The sequence below is a fragment of the Mesoplodon bidens genome (assembly GCF_964165515.1).
Source record: "Mesoplodon bidens genome assembly, chromosome: 1".
NCBI lineage: Eukaryota > Metazoa > Chordata > Mammalia > Artiodactyla > Ziphiidae > Mesoplodon > Mesoplodon bidens.
The window spans coordinates 197,419,939-197,440,283 of record NC_138176.1 but is presented as its reverse complement, the minus strand read 5'-3'; the positions used below and the strand labels follow the sequence as shown (position 1 = coordinate 197,440,283).

Genomic DNA, 20,345 nt, shown 5'->3' with positions numbered 1-20,345 from the left:
AGCCAGGGAGGCATAGCCCTGGGCCCATTCAGAATGCTGATCCTGGGAAAAACCTTAGTGGTTTGCCCAAGAAATCACTGTCACTTTCAAGGTGTGAGACTGATGCTTACTTAGGAACTAAAGTTTAAAAGCGAGACAGGAAAAAAGATTCAGGCTATATGAAGTAATATAAAAATGTCCAAGTTCCTACCCTGTTAATTAACTGAATTGCTCATTTCTCAGTAAAGCACCATAGTATCTATACCTAGGTTAATATCATGTAAGTTTCTAGTCACACAATACTTTTACATGCATTAACATGTTTATTTTAACACAGGTAACTGATTTTTAAAATCTCAATAAATAATTGGTGCAAATTCCTGTGCTTACTTCTTGAACTTAGTATTTTTATTTAGAAAGTTTGGGATAGGTAGGATTTGCAGGACACAAAGCAATGGCTCCTTGGTGGCCGACTTAGGGCAAAGATTATTTGTATTATTAATATTTGAATATTTTTAGTCTAACCAAGTTCATAGAGTTTCAAACGTGGAAGACCCCTATATATTAATTTTGCATAACTTCCATCTGGTTCAAAAATGTTTTGTTTCCCAAACAAAATGACTTTGTGACTTTGATGCAAAACTTATGAATTCATTGTCTTTTAAGCTGTTGAGGACACTCTGCTTTTAAACAGTGTTGTTTTTAGAAATTTCTTTTTTATATTAAGCAAAAATCTTTGTTCTCTTAACTCCCTCTTACTGGTCCTAATCTTTCCTTTGAAACCGCGTGCAATAATTTTATGACTTTCTCCATCACTAGTAATGCATAATCACCTGTTAGATTATGAAATATATTTATGCACATTATCTGATTTGAGCTTCAAAACAACCCAGTAAATTAGGTGGCTTATGTATTATTATTATCCCTGGCACATAGACAAATACTCTAAAACACAGAGAAAATAAATGATTTGCTAATGATCACACCCACCAATAATACAGGGTGGATCCAGGTCCATGCCTAGATTTTTGAATTCAAAATTCCATGTGCTTTCCATGATGCTGTATTGCCTCAAAATATCTTTTCCAGTCTTTTTCTTTTTTTCTTTTTTTTATTATTATTTTTTTCCATCTTTATTTTTTATTTATTTTTTTGCTTTATAACAAATTATATTCACTGCTCCAGATGTTATAAACCCTCAGCTTCTTCAGTTTCTCTGTTTGTTAGCCATGCCTCAAGTGACCTAATTTTCAGTGAGAGAAATGTCAGTGGTTCTAGATGGTGTGCGTGTGTGTGTACTTATGTCCATGAAGAGCTTGCAAAAAGCCCACAGCCTTCTGGTGGTCGTAATGTATTTTGTACTCATAATCAACCTTTTTACCCCCATCCCACGTAGATACTTTTGGTTTCTCTGAGTCTCTTGTCTTATGTAAAATTTTATGTAAATATTTTAAGAAGCCAATGTGTACATCATTGACCATTTCAGAGTACATAGTTTTCAAGTGAAGAAGTATGGGCCTTACCCTTATTTTGTACATTACTCTTTAGTGAAATCAGAAAAACTTCTTTTCTGGACTACTGTTTAAGATTCCTACATTTTTCTGTCCGCACTCTATGTTGGGTTAGAGGGAAAACCTCACATCAGACCAACTTCATCCAGCTTGACTAGCACAGGAAATCAGTGCTTTCAGGTGGCAGTAGTACACTCAGTAAAACCCAAGTATTTCCAACGTTCTCTGAGAAACTGCTTTACTCAGTGGATACAGGATTATGCCATGCTCTGAATATCAAAGAAAGAGGTTAGCCCAGCATCAACAAATATATAATTCTATACTTTCAACCCCAGAACAAAACTAACCACTTCCTAGACTGTGAGTCGCAGTAGCAAAGCTGAAATGACAGCTGATCAGAGCATATAAACCACAGTTTTGCTGGGACCACTATATAATTATTTCCATATATTCTGCATAAAATCATCAGAAGCAGGAAAGTATTTCCACATCAGTGACTAGGAAAGACATTTAGAAAGATAAATCATTTTAAAGTAACCATTTGTGAAACACAGAAAAAAAAAGTGGCATCATGTTCACTGCATGAATATTCATGTGATCGGACTTAAGTGAAAGTCTTTAAAGCTGATTTATCTCAAATTATACTGCTTATGTGCAAAGTTTCAAGTTTGCCATGAAGTTAATACTTTTAACCAGATACCCTTCTTTGAAGTGCATTGCTTAGAAAATGATTAAAATTAGAAATGGAATTTCAGCATTTTTTCACATTGAATAAGAGGTAACGTTGAATTCACAATGATGACTAAATTAGCCAGATGCTCAATTCAATTAAGGAGTCTGGGCCTGGCTGAGTTTCTGATACTGAAATGAATGTTTTCATAAAAACTTCTTGTATCAGTTTGTCATTAAAAATCTCTAAAATAGATAAGCATCGACTCTTGTTGAATCTTAGTCAAGTTCTTAAAGGGCCTCAGCGACAGCATTCTGAAGCTCAGGGCACCTGGGAGGGTGCAGTGATTCTGGACCCGCGACATTCTTCCCTGAGTTAACCATTTCTTTGTGTCCTCTCTGCTCAGCGTTTGCTCCGGGCTGGTCTCCACCCGTATCAGCCCAGTGTGTGCCTACTTTTGACCCCTTACTGGTGACTTTTGGCAAATGCACCTGACGTAAGTAAGCTCTGGAAACACCCAACCCCAAGATCATGCCCCACACCCTTCATGGAGTCCAGGAAGGAAACCCTGTTGTCATTCTGACTGATGGTGCTTTTATTTTATTTTATTTTATTTTAATATTCTATTGAAGTATAGTTGATTTACAGTGTCGTGCTAATTTCTGCTGTGCAGCAAAGTGATTCAGTTATACATATATATTCTTTTTCATATTCTTTTCCATTACGGTTTGTCACCGAATACTGAATATAATTCCCTGTGCTCTACAGTAGGACCTTGGTGGTTATCCATCCTATATGTACTAGTTTGCATCTGCTAACCCCAAACTCCCAATCTATCCCTCCCCCATCCTCCTCCCCCATGGCAACCACAAGTCTGCTCTCTGTGTCTGTAAGTCTGTTTCTGTCTCGCAGATAAGTTCATTTGTGTCATATTTTAGGTTCCACATGTGAGTGATGTCATGTGGTATTTGTCTTTCTCTTTCTGAGTGACTTCACTCAGTACGATAATCTCTGCATTTAGGTTAGATTCACACATTCTCTTGTGTTGCTGGGCAATCATTCTACACCTGCTTTGTCCGCCCTCCGTCCCACTCTCCACGACTCCACTGGACAATACCTTCTTTTAAAACCTTGAGCATCTTTTCCTCTTTCCCTGCTCTCAGAAGATGCTTCTGCTTCCTGTTTCACAAGGAGAATACCAGAGATCACAAGCTTTCAGCCTGCTCTTTACCCACCTGGCCCTCCTTCCTGCAGCCTTGGGGGAACCTTGGGGAACCCATGCCTGCCTGACCCCTCCCTCTTATCTGCATCTACTGGGGGGGTTCCAGCACCCCCCTCTCTCTCTTGCATCATCTTAATGTTTTTGACCTTTTATTGGCCCACGTCCCTCAGCATACAAGTAGGATGTTATTTCTCCTGTATTAAGAAAAAGTCCTTCTCCTGATCCCATGTTCCCATCCCACTACCAATCCTGTCGTCTGCTCTCCAGCCAGCAGCGCCTCTCAACTGCCCTTTGTGTTTGCTGTCTCTGTTTTTATTCTCTCCTCAACTCACCCTCCTCAAGCTTTTCACCCCCTCCCTCTACCAAAATCACACCTGAAAAGTCTCCAAAGAACACACGCAGTCGTCCCTCAGGGTCTAGGGCGATTTCTTCCAGGACCCCCTTGGGGACCAAAATCTGAGGATGCTGGAGTGCCCCATGTACAATGCTGTCGTACAGGCATTGCTAAATCGAGTGTCCGATTCTCTGATCAGACCTGTCATCAGAGCTGGACACAGCTGATCCTTTATCTTTTCCTGCTGAACACTTTTTCTCCTGCTTTCTAGATCGTCATACCCCTTCCAGTTTCCTCCTAACTCAGTTCCCTCTACTGCTTCCCCCTTCTTCCTTGGACATAGAATTATGGGAGTATCCCTAGGGTCATGCCCCTTTTTTTAATCAGGACCTCTCTATCCAGGCTTGGAAGCCATGATACTTACCTCTTCCTCATCAAAACTCACTCATTCAGCAAGCTCAGCCCATCGCATGGCTTTTCATACAATCCAGAAGCCATTGGCTCCGAAATTTATACATCCAGCCCCTGTGTCTCAGCTAAAACCCTTTTTTGAACATCCGCATGCCTCCTCAATGTTTCCATTTGGATTTTACTGGCATTACCTGCTAAGTGCCTTCCTGAAGTCTGCTTTCAGCACAGCATTGGGTATGACCCTTTTCAAACATATTCAAATAATAACATGCCTTTGCTTGAAACTCTCCAACTAGGGCTGCCTAAATTAGCAAATAAAAATAATTGAATGAGTATATGTATTATCCTAATTGCATAATTAAGATGCTATTAATTGTGGTTGTATCTACTTTTTATAGAGTAAAAGTGTTAGCTTTTACTAACACTTTTACATGTTTTAGTCCCTCAGTCCTCTCTCTGAAATCAGCTGAAATAATGAGGATTTTTAGGGAGCAAGGTAGGGGTGAGGGGTATAAAGATGGTTCCAGACCACAGGATGCTTAGGGCAAAGGTCAGTAGAGCAGAGTTGCAGGGTAAGGACAAGACAAAGAAAAAAATGTGGGAGGATATCTATACATTTACCTTGAACTTTAATAAACTCAACTGTGACTTGGCCTCTCCTGAGTAGTCTAGAAATTCTAGTGCAGAAATATGCTGGTTGTTTTAGTAACCCCGTTAGTTGACTCTGGTTGGAAGAGTTTTACCTTCTGTATACGTGTGATTGTTGCACTTTTGAGAATCACACTCTCAAGCCCTCTCACTTACAGACAAATCTGTCCAGTAACCCCCTTCCTTCAATGCCCCTGCTTCCGTTCAGGAAGATACATGCATCCAGGAGGTGCCCTGCTTATCAGGGTGATGACCGGGGAGTCTGCTATTTTTTAAGGATTCTTTTTCTTTCTTTCTTTCTTTATTTGGCTGCGTCAGATCTTAGTTGCAGCATGGGGGATCTTTCATTGCAGCGCGGGCTCTTCATTGCGGCATGTGGGCTCCAGAATGTGCGAGCTCAGTAGTTGCCGCGCATGGGCTTCATTGCCCCGCGGCATGTGGGCTCTTAGTTCCCTGATCAGGGATCGAACCCGCACCCCCTACATTGGAAGGCAGATTCTCAACCACTGGATCACCAGGGAAGTCCTCAGAGAGTCTACTTTTAGATGTTTATTAATCTGAAATTAGGGAACAACGAAGGAGATCTCAGGCTTCCTGTTCTCTCTCAGCCTATGTGTGATGTCACTTGTTGTTTGCTTTATAGTTCAACTCACAGGGGCAATCTTATCCCTATGCTGTTAGAGATCATTTCTACACTGTTATATGTACGCTGAAAAGTATTGGCAGTATGGAGGACCGTTGTTCATACATACAGTATAATCCCATTTTTAACAATCTTCCTTTGGTGAACATTTAAGTTTTTATTTCATTTTAATTTTACTCTTCCCTAATCCTATTGCTACAAAATATATCCTTGGATTATACCTCTGATTATTTCCTTAGGATAAATTTCTGAATATAAACTTATAAGATTTTAGAAAATACCATCCAATTGTCCTTCAGAGATGCTGTGACATTTTACTCTGTTTCCCTGTGGTTTCTAGGAAGAATATTCTTGCCCTCTCTCTACCTGCAGTGGATATGAATTCTTCTGTCTTCAAGTTGCTCTTCTTCATTAGGCCTCTTGTATTCTGATTGGAAATACAACAGATTAATCCCCTTATTCTATTAAGCCTTGTAATCAACCTTCCCATAAATCCACTATTCTTTCTTCTTCTTTCTCACTGTCCAACTGACCCCAGTTCTCCTCACTTCCTGCACTGATGCTCCTTTCCCTGGAAGGCCCTCTCTCTTCCTTACCTCCTTCAGTGAAAGGTCAGTAAATCCGAGGACACAGAAGGCCACCTATTTAGCGACTACAGTGGCCTGTCAGCATCCCTCTCCTTGGCCTTCCGTCACTTTAATGTTGCCCACCTTGCTTGTCAAATCTCTCTTCTCTCGCCGCAGAACCACTGGTGCCTCAGGCCCCCTTCAGCCCCTTTGACTCCTGTATTCTGGGAACAAGTGCCAGCTCCCCTGCCTCAGCATCACAGCGGGGAAGTGCTGGGAAATCCCGATGTCCTCCCCTTGTTAGTCTTCTCATTTTTCTTGCACTCTTAGTCCATGGCTGTAACCAACATATACCTGTGAATAACTGTCAGTTTCCATCGATGGCCAGTCCTGCATATGTGATGTCAGGGAGGGGTGGCTGTGTCCACACCGCACCAATCCTCTCCATCAAATGCCCCAACCTGAACATTTTGTTTCTTCCATCCTTACCTGTTTTGTGTACCCTGGATAGGTATGTCATGGGCAGCCCACTCTCTGAAGCTGGAAGTACTTGAGGTCATGCAGGACCCTTTCCCCCCTTTCCCTCTACTCCATCAGCTACCAGATCCCGTTGATGCAACCACAGTCAAGTGCTTTGACACCCTTCTTTCCCTTCCTCACGGTGGGTATCAGTTCATAGCATATACTCTTTCTTTGGCGTTCCGTTGATATATTTCTGCCAGACCCTAAAAGCCGTTAGGGATCAACATTATCCAGAAGAGGGACTTCCCTGGGGGCACAGTGGTTAAGAATCCGCCTGCCAATGCAGGGGACATGGGTTCAAGCCCTGGTCTAGGAAGATCCCACATGCCGCGGAGCAACTAAGCCTGTGCACCACGACTACTGAGCCTGCACTCTAGAGCCCGCGAGCCACAACTACTGAAGCCATGAGCCACAACTACTGAAGCCCGTGCACCACAACTACAGAGCCTGTGCTCTAGAGCCCACGAGCCACAACTACTGAGCCCGTGCACCACAACTACGGAGCCAACGACCACACCTACTGAGCCTGCACTCTAGAGCCTGTGAGCCACAACTACTGAGCCTGCACTCTAGAGCCTGCGAGCCACAACTACTGAAGCCCGCGTGTCTAGAGCCTGTACTCCACAACAAGAGAAGCCACCACAATGATAAGCCAGCAGACTGCAATGAAGAGTAGCCCCTGCTCACTGCAACTAGAGAAAGCCCATGCACAGCAACAAAGACCCGACACAGCCAAAAATAAATATATAAATAAATTAATTAATGAAAATAAAACCAAAACATTATCCAGGAGACATGAGGCTTGTCCTCTGCCCTGAAGGAGATGTGCAATCGTTTCAAGTCAGTGTGGTGCTAGAGACATGGGATATGAGAAGGGCAGGTAGCCCAGCGATAGTGGATGGAGAGAGAAGTCTGGCTGGTGACAGCCTCCTGGATGAGCTGAGTCTTCATGGATGAGCAGTGGGGAGCCAGGTGCAGAAGGGAACAAGGCAATTCCCATCGCGGGAAAGCACCATGGGCAGAGCTTCAAGCCCGAAGCCTTGTTTATGGCTCCGCCAGACTCTACGCGCCCTTTCCCCCAATCTAGGGCACCTCCTCACATAGAAAAACCAAGAAAAAAAAACGTGACCGTATCCCACCTTTCTTACAGTGTCTCTCACTCTCCTGCTGCTTGTGGTGCTTGGCTCACCCAGAGGCGTCCTGATCAGACTTCGGTCTGTCTCTCCACCCTCCACCACCTGCTCTCCCACCCGACGGCAGTGCTTCTGCTGCCCTCCTCTTCCTTTTAACCCAACACCTTTCGGTTTCCCAGTTCAGGTTCTTTGTAAATATCCGAAGTGTTCCTCCTCCTCGTCTGAGTGCTTTCTTGTTCTCTGAGCTCTAGGTTAACTTTCATCTCTTCTTTGTAGTCTCCCCTGATTTTTTTGGGCAGAGTCAGTTGCTCTCTTGGCACTTAGTTTGTTTTTTTATATATATCTTTATTGGAGTATAATTGCTTTACAATGATGTGTTAGTTTCTGCTTTATAACAAAGTGAATCAGTTATACATACATATATACATATATATATATATATATATATATATGTTCCCATATCTCTTGCATCTCCCTCCCTCCCACCCTCCCACCCTCCAGGTGGTCACAAAGCACCGATCTGATCTCCCTGTGCTATGCGGCTGCTTCCCACTAGCTATCTATTTTACATTTGGTAGTGTATATATGTCCATGCCTCTCTCTCGCTTTGTCACAGCTTACCCTTCCCCCTCCCCATATCCTCAAGTCCATTCTCTAGTAGGTCTGTGTCTTTATTCCTGTCTTACCCCTAGGTTCTTCATGACATTTTTTTGTTCTTAAATTCCATATATATGTGTTAGCATACAGTATTTGTCTTTCTCTTTCTGACTTACTTCACTCTGTATGACAGACTGTAGGTCTATCCACCTCATTACAAATAGCTCAATTTCGTTTCTTTTTATGGCTGAGTAATATTCCACTGTATATATGTTGGCACTTAGTTTTTAAATGGTGTTGCAGTCCTTACGCACAGACGTAGGTTTGCCCATCAGAAGCTCCGTGGCTGTTCGTTTTCATCACTTCCTGAAATCACCTGAGTCGTACAGTCAAGTTTGCAGAATGATGTTACTTTCATCTGCCCCTATTTTCAAAGCTATGTCTTGCTTATATCAACAGAAGGAAAAGGCATCTCAGGTGTATTTGGGGATGATGGTAGCAACTTTTCACAATTTTTTTTTCGCCTTGTGTGATTCTTTTTTTGACCTGCCCAGAATGCTGACCACGTGACACAATTTCATTTTAGTGCAGTGACCAACGCTAAAGAATATGATGAAAGAACATATAACTGCTTATACTTTTATTTTTGGGAGATGTTGGGATGTGTGAACAGTCACTGAAGACTGTAGCATAATAGGAATGTCACGGAGTGATTAAAATTGTGAAAGACAATGACTTCACACTCGATAAAATAATTGTTCTTCATGTTCCTCCATGGCTGACATGAACACTGCATGCTGACTAGTTACTTTATAGAAGTTTGTTTTAATACAAGGCCATACACTGTAGTTAAGATACTGTTACACGGTGGGCCTGACTAGTGAAATCCTGTGCTTTTCGTGGGGTTTCTATTTGTCTCATTTCATATAAAGACTTTAGGCAAGGAATATGAATTCAGAAAACTGAAAACTAGAGATGTTACTTACGAACATTATTATGCATTTTTTTAAAGTTTCTCAGCATAGAGTTTTTCATGACCATGAACATACCTAGACGTGCATTTACTGAACTTGTTGTTCTAAAATGTCCATTTCGCTCCCCAGAACAGCTACTGAATATAAATCTGTTTTAGGAGAGAAAGAAGTTTGAGCAAAGGTTTTCCCTGTGGTGCAGGGCAAGCCGTGTCAGTGTTATAAGAGTGTTGGGCTGGGTATCAATGAACATGGACTAAATAGCTAATGTCACTCCATACAGCACAAAACAACATAAATCAGGAACTAAATTTTATAATTTAATTATTGATTTATTGATTGATTTTTGGCTGCATTGGGTCTTCGTTGCTGCCTGCAGGCTTTCTCTAGTTGCGGTGAACGGGGACTACTCTTCGTTGTGTGCAGTTCTCACTGCGGTGGCTTCTCTTGTTGTGGAGCGTGGGCTCTAGGCTCACGGGCTTCAGTAGTTGTGGCACGTGGGCTCAGTAGTTGTGGCGCACGTTTTTCATTGTTCTGCGGCATGTGGGATCTTCCCGGACCAGGGCTCAAACCCGTGTCCCCTGCATTGGCAGGTGGATTCTTAAACACTGAGCCACCAGGGAAGTCCCCAGGAACTAAACTTTTAAAGATAATTGTTTATCTTGAGTAAAACTGACATAGTGGGGATGATGAAATATACAGTTAAAATGTACATGATAATTCTTAAGTCTGTACAAGGCTTAATTGTTTATTAAAATTTTTAGTGATACTGTTTTACTTAATTCTTAAACAACTTTCTGAGGTAGGTAGTATCAACCCTGCTTGAAACATTGACCCCTACAGAGAAACACATAAAGGAAGTGTTCATTGTGTAATTTACGCAAATGCTCCATTTTCTTTGGTCGGTGGGTATGACTCCCCTCCTTTGAAGAAGAGACCATCTTTTCCATCATCTGCTCTCTGCAGGAGGGCTGGGGAGTGCCTTCCACCCGATGGAAGGAAGGATGCCAGGGGAGGGGAGGGGAGGGGCAGATTTCAGGAGGCGTAAGGAGTGTACAGAGGTTTATGGAATCTGTACAAACCTCTCCCGTTGGGCTCCACTGTGAGTAATCTATAGCATCTCTCAAACAAGGCTGTTCTGTAAAAGTATAATGTTTAAAAGCAGATATATATTTCTGGAAAATTAAAAATTAGTATTTTTACTATACCCTACGGACCATCTGGTGTAGAATTGTGTAAATTCAGTCAACAAAGGGAAAGGCAAAAGAAAACAGGGAGGCCAGCTAGAAGGCTATTGCAGGTGGTGGCTTGGATGATAGGATGGCAGCAGTAGAAGTGGTGAAAAGCGCTCAGATCCTCTTCGGGGGGTCCCAAGACCAAGTTCAGTGTTGGCAGCAGTGTCCCAACACCAGCTGGGGGAACCACCTTCCACTCAACTCAGACCCCTCAGGTTAAGAGCTCAGTCCTACAAGACTGCTTTCCTCCCGGCCTCAGAGACCAGGCACAAGCCCCGGCTGTTACCTGGGCTTCTGACCCACCAGCTACACATGGGAGGTTCCAACAATCCCCTCCGATTCCGGCTGACAGTCATGAATCCAGATTGCTACCTGTGCTCTGACCCATGACCCCCTCCTCAGATTCCATTAATTTGCTGGAATGGCTCAGAGAACTCAGAGAAGTATTTTACTTACTAGATTATCAGTTTATTTTTAAAAGGATATCACTCAGAACAGGCAGATGGATGCACAGGGCAGGATATGGGGAAAGGGCTCCAGGCTTCTGTGCCCCATACAGGCACGACTCTCCCCAAATCTCCACCTGTTCACCAACCCAGAAGCTCTCTGAGCCCCATCCTTTTGTGTTTTCATGGAGGCTTCATTACATAGGCTTGATTGGTCAAATCATTGGCCATTGGCATTGGATTCACCCACCTGGTCCTCTTGCCTCCTTGACGGGACATGGGGGGGTGGAAAAGGGGGCAGGAGGGGTGACCAGAGACTTGAAAGTTCAAACCCCTCTCACCTGATTGGTTCTCCTGGCAACCAGCCCCCATCCTTAGGTGCAGTCAAGAGTCATCTCCTTAACACCACAAAAGACACCCTTATTGCTCTCATCACTTCAGCAATTCCAAGGGCTTTAGGAACTCTGAAGAAGCAGGGTGAAGACCAAATCCATATTTCTTACAATAAATCAGATGATCACAGATTCTAGCCCTAGTCTGATGGTAGAGCCGAGATAAGGTGGGATGTGGGGTGAAGGCACAGGAGAGGAGCAAAGACCAACTCCACACAATGGGGTCCATTTACTGAGGAAGCACAGGGTACAGGTTACAGAGAGGGGGATGGTGGTAGAGTGTAAGCTGGAGGGAGTGCCTCGAAACTCTGAGGTCACTAAAGGAAGGAACGCAGACAGAAGATACATGAGGTCCAAGCATGGACAGACTGGAGGTGGGGTGGACCCAGCAAGCACAACTAAGGAGAAGCATCTGTCCAAGTGGGAAGCAAGTCTGCAGAGCCTGGTGTCAGCTTGAAGACAGAAAATGGACTGTTAGATTCAGCCTTGAGGTGTGAGGCATCATCGGGGACCTTCGTACTTTATGTACATGGTAATTATTTCCATTAGATTATCTCATTGTTCCCCTCAAAGTAACTTTCTTAGGGATTTTTTATTACTATTCCCAGTTTCAGCTACTTGCTCACACTCTTTATATTGACAAGCCATTTTAAAATAAATAACTTATACTATTGTTTCTTGCCCCAAATAAAGTCTTCCACCCATATAAAATCTGAATGAGGTTGAGGGTCTTCTCTGACTATTAAGCTTACTGAATAGACAATTGAAAATATCAACCAATACAGGCGCCATTTCTCAGCTAGATTCCCAGCATTCCGAAAATTTCCCTTAATGGCTGTTAAATGATGCATTGAATAAATATGGAGCTGCAAGAGAAACTTCGTAAGAAAGAGCCTTAAGCCTTATGGTTTGAAGTGCACATTAATTCTAGTGTTTTGGGGAAGGCGTGTTTTTCTTCTAACAGTTCTTAGCTCACCTTCTGTCTCCTGTGAAGTGCCTTCCTGTCGGTCCTTTCTTGAGCACTGAAACAAAGCAAATCCGCAAGCATTCAATACAACAAGATTAAGGAAAAAGTCGCGTGGTGCTTTGTCGTCAAACGCTAGTAGCTGTAGATGTTGTCTCAGCTTTTTAGGGCCTGTCACATTTTTTGATTCAGAGGAATCCTTTCAACAATCTCAGTAGGAAAGAACCCTTCATTTTGGCTTCACCCGCAGATGCCATTGTGGAAAGAGTCCTTGGTGCCGTGTTATTTAGTTGGTCCCATGGAATCCTAGCTTTCAGTCTGGATCATTACTGCTAATTCACAGTTTCACCTAGGAAGTGGAAAACTCTGTGTGTTGACTCTGATTCACCAGCCCGCAGTCAGCTGTCCCGGGAAAGCGCTGGTTTCCAGGAGACCTTCCACCCTTTAACTGGGGTGACCTCAGACCAGGAACTTTAGGTGGGCAGGAGTTGGGGTAATGGTGTTGTAATTTGTACAGTCTAGTCAGATGGCAGTGGATCTCAAGTTTCGCACTGAAAGGAACTCTGGGCCAGTAACAGTCTCATCCACTAATTTAGTAAGAAACTGTGCTTATAACATAACCATTCGTCTTTTTTTTTTTTTTCTTTTGAAATTTTTAACAAAGCTAGCCATCTCTTTTCCCATATTTGGGCCCAGACAGAATACAGCTGCTACTCAGGGTTCGCCTGAAACCCTGAAACTCCGGGAAGGTCAGCTTCAGGTTTGAGCCTTGACGTGACAGCTTTTAAGTGCTGGAGGGTAAACATAGTTCCCTTTTCAGCCTGGACGGTCGCTGGGATCAGCTGTGTAGACAAATCAAGGTTTATTCCATTGCCATGCTCTCTGAGTAAGCGCCACTCAGTGTTAAGACACGACATGAATACACTTGGCCACTTTCCCTAGGATTTCTCACTTAAATATATAATCTGCCTCACCCACACAGTATTAAAACATCTGCTCTGGAGTAGTAATGCAAGCATCTGATTTTCTTTGCTGGCTTTAAAATCATTTAAAAACATAACCCAGATAACTTTTGGGACAGATTCAGATAAGAGCAGGGGGAATGGAGGAAGAAGCGTGTTTAAATGAATTGTTCCAGAGCATTCTTGTGTCTTTACAGCACTGCCCGTCAGTCGTTCCTGGCAGAAATTTTTGTCTGCAGGCCCTGTCTGCTTCTTAAGCTCTTTAAAAGGCAGCCCTATATTCAATATATCAGCTTGACATGGTGTAACGGAGACTGGAGACACCTTTCAAAGTGATGTAAAGCAAGGCTGCAAGGCTGAACTTTTCTTTTTTCTTCTCTTCCCACACCTGGGTGATTGCTTTGTTGTTCTTTTGTTTTCAATAACTACAACACTAAAACCTAATCCGCATTCCTAACCCTTCTGTTAGGTATGAATGAAGTGAAGCCCCCTTATCAGTTTGACATGTCCTGTATGCCTTGGCTAGGAAAGCTGCAGCATAAATCTCCGTAGGCCCTAAACATTTTGCAGCAGTTGCTATGCTACTCAAGGTAAACATTGGTGTGTGTGTATTTGTCCAGGGAAGTTTCATTGTCAATGTTATATTTTTAAATTTGCACTCACCGCAGAAATACTAATAGAAAGACAAGCTGCGGTTTTCTCAAGCTGGGTATTTATTGTGGAATTATAAGCAGTTCGGGTAGTACTATTCCAAATAGGAAGTCAGCTTTTCTTTTTCTAAAAAAGAAGATGATAATTAATGCATAAGGTGTCTACGTAGCCGTAAGAAAATACAAAACCACTAATGATTTTTTAAATGAACCTGGAGAAGTCAACAGAGAAACTTACTTGCTGTCTTGAGCTTGTAACACCGATTCACCCTGGCCTTTACTTTGTCCAAACACATGGGCTGCCCATTATGTTTCAATAATAAAAGTAGAAATATGTTTGTTTTTCAGTTTTTCTTTCATATTAAGTTCCCTTTTTATGGTCCACACTCACCAGGATTTGTTTGATCCTTGCTGAGTTGCTTATGTGATTCGTAACAGCAAATTCTCAGGTTGGCTTTGTTTTGGCAAAGGGAAAAAGTCTCTCCTGTGAAACAAAATACTTGGTTTGTAAAGGTTAAGCTTCCCAAGGGCAAGAATTTTGGTCGGTTTTCTCACAGCACCCACATGATGGGCTTTTTAATAAATGTTTGTAAAATGACTTAATGGACACGGTATAATATTAACCTTCATTTGCTGCTCTGGTCGATATGAAGTTGGGAATTCCATGATAGCATGTTTTAGTTTGCCAGGGCTGCTGTTACAAAGTACCACAGGCTGGGTGGCTTGCACAACAAAATTCATTTTCTCACAATTCTGGAGGCTGCAAGTTGGAGATCATGGTATCAGCAGGATTGCTTTCTTCTGAGGCCTCTCTCCTTGGCTTGTAGACGAACACCTTCTCCCTGTGTCTTCATGTGGTCTTTCCTCTGTGCGTATCTGTGTCCAAATTTCCTCTTTTTTCAAGGACCTCTTCTTACAAATTTCTTCTTACAAGCCCAGAACTGGGATTACTGGATCATATGGTAGCTCTATTTTTCATTTGTTGCTGACTTTCCATACTGTTTTCCATAGTGGCTAAACAAAGTTACATTCCCACTAATGGTTCATAAGGACTTTTTGGAAATGACACCAAAAGCCCAGCAACCAAAGCAAAAATCAAACAAGTAGGACTTCATCAAACTAAAAAAGCTTCTGCACATCAAAAGAAGCACTCAACAAAATGAAAAGGCAACCTGTGAAATGGGACAAAATGTATGCAAACCAAGTACTGGACAAGGGTTGATATCCAAACTGTATAAAGAACTTATACAACTCAATAACCCACCAAACAAAACAAACATCCAATTATAAAATGGGCAGAGGAACTTAACAGACATTTTTCTAAAGAAGGTGTACAAATGGCCAACAGTACATGAAAAAGATGCTCAACATCACTCATCATCAGGGAAATGCAGATCAAAACCGCAGTGAGATATGTCCTCACACCTGTTAGGATGGCCGTCAGCAAGGAGACAAGAGATAGCAGGTGCTGGCGAGGGTGTGGAGAAAACGGACCCTCTTGTATCCCACAGTTACATGGAATTCTTAAATGTAAAAGATGGAGAGAATCTTACAGGTCACTGGGTTTAAGCAGCCCTGCTTCACAGAGGGGAAAACTGAGGCTCACATGGGTTACAGTATTTGCTGAAATTCCCTCTCCTGATGTAGTAGCTTCAGGGGTAAGTGCAGGCTCCCCGACTCCTGATCAGGGCTCTTCACTCGTGTCATGCTGGCACTCAGAATGATCCTCACCAAGGAATTAAAAAGACCTCATCTTGTATAGGATCATTACACACGGTCCTGACATTCTAGAAATGGTTTGACAGGACAACTCATTGCATAGAGATTTCACAGCTCTTTTCTCCTCTTTCAGGATCTGTCCTTACCAAGTCATATAGCCAAAAGGGTCTAGACTAGGATTAGGTTATCCACCCAGGTTATTGCTGCTGCACTGAAGAGAATAGCAGAAAAGTTTTTCTCTGGCTTACTGAAGCAGGGGTATTGATTTAGTTAGCTATGTACATTACAGAAGCCAAGAAACACTGCTTTTTTTTTCTGAACATTGGCAGCCACTATATAGCCAGCACAACCCATAGCTTAGTGATAAACATCTATTTTCATGGCAACTGAGAGAGCTGGGGAGTGGGGAATAGGCAAATCCAATTCAATTCGAGGCACTTAGCCCAATCGTAAGTACTTTTACACAGCAAAGATATCGGTAGACTTTTCTAGACACTAAATATGAGAGCAAAGCCTCTAGGCTTGTACCAGAAAGAGGAGTTCTTAGTTAGAGGAGAAATTAAGGCTTAAAAAAAGTAGAAGATATTTTTCCCTCTAACTTTTTTTTTCCAAGGCCCCCCTTTTCTCTGAAAAATCCCTTTAGACAATTTAGAAAAGCAGAACTTAAAAAGTGAACAACTTGATTGTTCCTTGAACCAGTGGGTGGGTGACAGTCATGAGGAAGCCCTTAAAAAAGAAAAGCACTGCTTCCTCTGTTCTGTCCCGGGATTGAATCTTTGAATCCAGAGGAAGTGAGTTAATTCTCCCCTCCTGTTTCTTTGGGTGGGGACTGCTGTGTGTGCGCCTGTGTGTATGTGTGTATTGGGTTATCTTTTTAAAGCATTGTCTTATTTTAATTGAAATATTTAAAAGTGTGGAGATTTATAACATCAGCCAATTCTCTGCATGCAGTAACATTTGCCAAGTTGTTTTTTTTTTTCCCCTTGTCATTTGAGGGGATTGATATTCTGATACTTCATTGAACCCAAGATGGGCATATTCTGTTTGTCCAACGTTACAGACTTATTTTGTTTTCTTTTTCTGTGTAACTACTTTAAACTTTATCTCAGGGGTCCTCATTTCAGTTGGGACTTTCATTGTTCTTGAAGGAATGCTCTATACATTTCCAACAGAAGTGGAAGAAAAATTAAGCCAACCCCAGAGCATAAATAACAATTTGATATCATGCCTACAATATACATCTGCACTCTGATACTTTAATGAATACTGTATACTTTTTGTATAGGCTTTCTATACACTTGCCCTCTGTGTGCAGATTGACACATTTGATTTGTTTTGTATCATCACGGTCATAACTCAGTTATCCTTTGAATAATACTGACTCTTTTTGCTTTACATAAACATACACATTTTGGCTTATAGTTTAAAAATTTGCAAAACCGTTGCATCAAGTTTTTCACATTATAAATTTAATCAATATTAACCAAATTGGTTAAATTAGTAATGAGCACTTTTATTAGAGAATTGCTTATTTATATCCAAACTATACTTATCAGTCATCATAGTACTCTCTATCAAAGCAATATTGCATTTCTTGGACAATTAAAAACATTCTGGTAGTAAAGAGGAATATATTAAATGTGCTTTCTACTCTTAAAAGTTGGATAGAATAATGGAAAAACATCTTACTGCTAATATTTTAGCCAGAATCTTGACATTCTTGAAAGTAGATCTTTAAAATAAGAATGAAATCAGTGTTGACCAAAGCTGCCACATTCATTTCTGCTGATTATCCTCTATAAGCCCCACTACCACCATGGGCAAGAGGGGCTCGGGACCCACAAAGCCATGAGTCCCAGCAGGGGCTGTGTCTGCCCCAGAGAATGGATGTCCTTTTTTTCTGATTTTTTTCTGAAAAGCAAATAGCCTCTGCTTTTCAAGCCATGTGCCCACAGGAGAGTCTGGAGAGGGTCTTTTCCAAATTGACCCAATTGAGGTGTTTGGGGAAGCAATGGCCCTGTTACACGGGAAGGTTTCATGGATGGATTGGGTTTCAAGAAAGGCTGTTAAAAATGGTAAAGATTTATTATGCGGATCACAAGATGGAGAGTTTTGCCCATGGGAGTGGGGCAGCAACATTAGCATGGGGAGAAGTGCAAGGTCAAGGTCAGAGGAATATGACATGTGCAGCAGCCAGTGAGGAGACTAGATTGATTGGGACAAAATGTGCCTGTCTTTGATGAGTGGAGGATTAGATGCAAAAGGTGAGCGAAGGTCAGGTGGTGAGGATCCTGAGTGCAGGGTAAGGAATTTGGATTTTATCTTCCAGATGAGAAATCACTCTAGGCATTTGTCCAAATTCATCCCGTGATCAGCGATAACTTATTTTAGGTAGATTAACCCAGGGTTATGCAGCATAGAATAAAAGGAATAAGAAAGAGTAAAGGCAGGGAGACGAAGTTAGAGACTGCTAAATATAGTCCATTGTTTTCAGTGTCTGCCCTGTATCTGAGTAATGAGGATGAAAAGGACGAGCTGATATGATAGGTTTTTTTTTAATTATAGCAAATGTTATCATTTTTACCTGATCTCAGAAAGAATCCATACTTATTATAGAAAATGCTGAAAATATGGATAGGTATAAGGAAGAAAGTGAAAATCACCCATTCTCATTAAAACCATAGATGAACACTCCACATTTTAGGTGCTTTTGATTTTTCTTTGTTTTGTTTCAATGTATGTATGTTGAAATCATGGTATAATAATGCTATGTTTACATAGCTTGGATTTCTTGTCATTTACTACATATTAGGCATTTCTTTTTTAATAAAAAAATCCTAGAAGACCTCATTTTTTTTATTGCAGTATAGTTGATTTACAATGTTGTGTTAATTTCTGCTGTACAGCAAAGTGATTCAGTAAGACATATATATACATCTTCTTTTTTCAGATTATTTTTCATTATAGTTTAATACAGGGTATCGAATAGAGTTCCCTGTGCTATACAGTAGGTCCTTGTTGGTTAATCTATTTTATATCTAATATCCTGTATATGTTAATCCCGAACTCCTAATTTATCCTCCCCCTCCAGCCTGCTTTCCACTTTGGTAATCATAAGTTTGTTCTCTACGTCTGTGAGTCTGTTTCTCTTTTGTAAATAAGTTCATTTGTGTCATATTTTAGATTCCACATATAAGTGATGTCATATGGTTTTCGTCTTTCTCTTTCTGACTGACTTCACTCACTATGACAATCTCTAGGTCCGTCCATGTTGCCACAAATGGCATTATTTCATTCTTGTTTATGGCTGAGTAATATTCCATCATATATATGTACCACATGTTCTTCATTCATTCATCTGTCGATGGACATTTAGGTTGCTCCACATCTTGCTAGAGGGCCTCGTTTTTAATGCCTGTCCCACTATTTCAGTTTATGACTGCAGGGTCATTAACTATTCCACTACTGTAAATTTAGATTGTGACCAACTTTCTGTTATTATAAACATTACTATAATAAACATCAGTCAACATAAATCTTTTATTCCATACTATTCCCTTTTCTTCTTCTTCTGCAGATAAGCAAATAGATAAATTTTAAAAATTAAGTGGAGCATTTGTTCCTGTATTTATTTTGCCTGTTTTGATTTCAGTTCTAATCTACCACTCCCCACTTTTAGTCCACTTTGAAAATCGGGGAGGGGAGGAGGGTGTTTCTTAATGAACTTTTCCTGAAATTATTACCTCCTTTTGGTGCTTGCCTTTTAAAATAGTGTACTTTAATCCATTGCTCTATACATGAGCATTTAGGTGGTTTTCAGTGTTTCTCCCTTTCAACACTGTGATGAATTGATATTCATGTGCACATATTTCCATGTGCACAAATAAAAGGCTATAACCTCAAAAATGAATTACAGGGACATGGGACATATCCATCTTCAACTTTAGTATCCTGTGTACATCAGTTACATCAACTACAGTGATACCAACATATTCTCACTTCTGCAGGCAGACCAGAAAACTTCTAATTTACCCACATCCTTGGCAATCCTTTCCTTTCAATGCTCACCAATCTCCTGTAAGTGAAAGAGTATCTTTTTCTTTGTATGTGAAATATCACATTTTGTTTTGCATTTCTCTGATAACTAATGAATTTTAGCATGTTTTCATATGTCTAGTGGCCATTCAAGCTTCTTGTCTGGAATTTGTCCATTTTCTATTGAGTTTGTTTTTTTCCGTATACTCTGTCCTGTGACAGGTATATGGTTTGCCAAGGTGTTCTCCCAGTGTCTGTATTTAACTGTTTATTACAAAAAATTTAGGCAAATTTATCAAAGTTCTCTTTTATGGTTTGGGTGTTTTCTACCTTGATTAACAACTTCTTCTCCAACGTCAAATGCTTTAGCTTTTCACTTATATTTTTTTTTCTTATTCTTTATGGGTTAATTACTTTACATTAAAATTTTAATTCCTCTGACACACATTTGTATAACTCCCAGGTGATTTTCCAGAATGAGGAGGATGAACAGTTGAAAACAAATGAAAAATTTGGGAAACTCTCTTAAGGCTTCCGTTGTTAAGTCCATAACTGAACCACTGAGGCATCTTCTGTTTTGTGTAAACAACAGATACCCACACCTACCATGGTTTGTGGTAACGAAAGTGAATGTCTTGCCCATTGAAAATCTTTTCCCACAGAAACTCCGTCCAAGTTCATCTGCATGAAGTCTTTGCAGAGTAGTTTACTCCTCACTGGGGTTGAATACAATTT

General features: G+C 41.2%; 1 protein-coding gene across 3 annotated transcripts in view; it reads left to right on the top strand.

Annotated features, from left to right (window-relative positions):
- The window catches only part of PDGFC (platelet derived growth factor C), a 210,585-nt gene that overhangs the window by 175,454 nt on the left and 14,786 nt on the right, over window positions 1-20,345 (top strand). The gene's annotated exons all lie outside the window — the stretch shown is intronic.